Source organism: Arachis hypogaea, chromosome 3 (genome assembly GCF_003086295.3).
Source record: "Arachis hypogaea cultivar Tifrunner chromosome 3, arahy.Tifrunner.gnm2.J5K5, whole genome shotgun sequence".
NCBI classification, from domain to species: Eukaryota; Viridiplantae; Streptophyta; class Magnoliopsida; order Fabales; family Fabaceae; genus Arachis; species Arachis hypogaea.
The window spans coordinates 90613119-90616224 of NC_092038.1; the positions used below are offsets into that span (position 1 = coordinate 90613119).

Here is a 3106-nt window from a genome sequence, read left to right on the forward strand (position 1 = left end):
TTAGTGACAGACGCAAAAGAGTGATTCTATTCCAGTAGGAGCGGGAACCAACCGGTGATTAGCCGTACTGTGACAGAGTGCGTGCATAGTTTTCACTGCAAGGATGGGAAGTAGCCATTGACAACGGTGACACCCTACATAGAGCTTGCCATGGAAGGAACCTGCGTGTGAGAAGAGGATTTCAAGGAAGAGTTGAAGTCAGAGGGCAAAGCATCTCCAAAACTCCAACATATTCCCCAGTACTGAAAATCAAGTAACTCTATTATTTTAACTTACAATTTTATGAAATTTGCAGTTTGGCTTTTTACAAATAAATCCAAATAATCCTATTGATATCCTGACTAAGACTAATAAAATAAATATTGATTGCTTCAAACCAATAATCTCTGTGGATTCGACCCTTACTCACGTAAGGTATTACTTGGACGACCCAGTACACTTGCTGGTTAGTTGAACGGAATTGTGCTCTGAGCAAGTAATCAGTTAGTTAAATTAGTTCTCCTTGGCACATGCCAAGGAGCCATTAATTAAAGATCACAATTTCGTCAACCCAGGTATCTAGTTCACTAATGAGCAAGGGAGGTTCACCTTCCCAAGTCTCATTACCAAATAACTTGGCATTCAGTTTCATGATAGCTCCTAGATATTGAACAACTTGCTCTCCAGTTACATCTTCATCCTCTTCAGAGGAAGAATAGTCTTCAGAGCTCATGAATGGTAGAAGGAGGTTTAATGGATCTCTGTGGTCTCTATATGAGCCTCAGATTCCCTTGGGTCCTCAATAGGGAACTCCTTCTTGCTTGAGAGACGTCCCATGAGGTATTCCTCATTGGGATTCACGTCCTCTCCTTCCTCTCTAGGTTCGGCCATGTTGATTATATGAATGGCCTTGCACACTCTTTTTGGATTCTCTTCAGTATTGCTTGGGAGAGTACTAGGAGGAGTTTCAGTGATTTTCTTACTCAGCTGGCCCACTTGTGCCTCTAGATTTCTGATGGAGGACCTTGTTTCTCTCATGAAACTTAAAGTGGCCTTAGACAGATCAGAGACTAAATTTGCTAAGTTAGAGGTACTCTGTTCATAATTCTCTATCTGTTGCTGAGAAGATGATGGATAAGGCTTAATATTTCTGAGCCTATTTCTTCCACCATTATTAAAGCCTTGTTGAGGCTTTTGTTGATCCTTCCATGAGAAATTTGGATGATTTCTCCATGATGAATTATAGGTGTTTCCATAAGGTTCACCCATATAATTTACTTCTGCTATTGCAGGGTTCTTAGGATCATAAGCTTCTTTTTCAGAAGATGCCTCTTTAGTACTGTTGGATGCATTTTGCCATCCATTCAGACTTTGAGAAATTATGTTGACTTGATGGGTCAACATTTTGTTCTGAGCCAATATGGTATTAGAGCATCAATTTCAAGAATTCCCATCCTTTGAGGCGTCCCATTATTCACAGAATTCCTCTCAGAAGTGTACATGAACTGGTTATTTGCAACCATGTCAATAAGTTCTTGAGCTTCTGCAGGCGTTTTCTTGAGGTGAATGGATCCACCTGCAGAATGGTCCAATGAAATCTTAGAGAACTCAGATAGACCATAATAGAATATATCTATCACGGTCCATTCTGAAAATATGTCAGAAGGACATCTTTTGGTCATCTGCTTGTATCTTTCCCAAGCTTCATAGAGGGATTCACCATCTTTTTGTTTGAAGGTTTGAACATCCACTCTAAGCTTACTCAGCTTTTGAGGAGGAAAAAACTTAGCCAAGAAGGCCGTGACCAGCTTATCCCAAGAGTCTAGGCTATCTTTAGGTTGAGAGTCCAACCATGCTCTAGCTCTGTCTCTTACAGCAAAAGGGAAAAGCATGAGCTTGTAGACTTCAGGATCTACTCCATTAGTCTTAACAGTCTCACAGATCTGCAAGAACTCAGTTAAGAACCGGTAAGGATCTTCTGATGGAAGTCCATGAAACTTGCAGTTCTGTTGCATTAGAGCAACTAATTGAGATTTCATCTCAAAATTGTTTTCTCCTATTGTAGGAATTGAGATGCTTCTTCCATCAAACTTGGAAGTAGGTGTAGTATAATCACCAAGCATCCTTCTTCCATTATTGTTGTTGGGTTCGGCTGCCATCTCCTTTTCTTGTTCGAAAATTTCAGCAAGGTTGTCTCTGGATTGTTGTAATTTAGATTCTCTTAGTTTCCTCTTCAGAGTCCTTTCAGGTTTTGGATCAGCTTCAACAAGAATGTCTTTTTCCTTGTTCCTGCTCATATGAAAAAGAAGAGAACATAAAAAGAAGAGGAATCCTCTATGTCACAGTAAAGAGGTTCCTTATTATTAGTAGAAGAAGAAGGGAATAAAGAAAGGAGAATCCAAACACAAGAGTAAGGATAGGTGCAGTGATTTGAGATGAAGAGAGGTGAAGAGAGGTGTTAGTGAATGAATAAAGATAAGAAATGAAATTAAAATTAAAATTTAAAACAATTAATTAAATAAAAAGAATTTTTAAAAAAAGGGAGGTATTTTCGAAAATTAGAGAGAGAAAAGTTGTTCGGTGGTTTTGAAAAAAGATAAGAAACAAACAAAAAGTTAAATAGTTAGTTGAAAAAAATTTGAAAATCAAATTTGAAAAGATAAGAAGATAAGAAGATAAGAAGTTAGAAAAGATATTTTAAAATCAAATTTTTGAAAAAAGATAAAATTTTAAAAAACGATATGATATAAAAAGATAAGATAAAAAGATATGATTAAAAATATATGGTTATAAAAGATTTAATTTTTAAAATTAAAATTGATTACTTGACTAACAAGAAACTACAAGATATGATTCTCGAATTCAAAGATTGAACCTTTCTTAACAAGAAAGTAACAAACTTCAAATTTTTGAATCAATCACATTAATTGTTAGTAAATTTTCGAAAATTTTAAAATAAAATTAAGAAAAATATTTTTGAAAAATTCAAATAAAAAATTCGAAAATAAATAAAAAATGAAAAAGAATTGATTTTTGAAAAAGATTTTGAAAAGATAAGATTTTTAAATTTGAAATTTTGACTTGACTAACAAGAAATAACTAATTTTAAAAATTTGTTGACTAAGTC

At 35.2% G+C, this 3106-nt stretch overlaps 1 non-coding gene across 1 annotated transcript; it reads left to right on the top strand.

Moving 5' to 3' along the window:
* Positions 1-1635: 1635 nt before the first annotated feature.
* On the top strand, positions 1636-1739 carry LOC112793803 (small nucleolar RNA R71). Its single transcript, XR_003198494.1, has one exon. It is a non-coding gene; the product is annotated as a small nucleolar RNA R71 (small nucleolar RNA).
* Positions 1740-3106: the final 1367 nt, after the last annotated feature.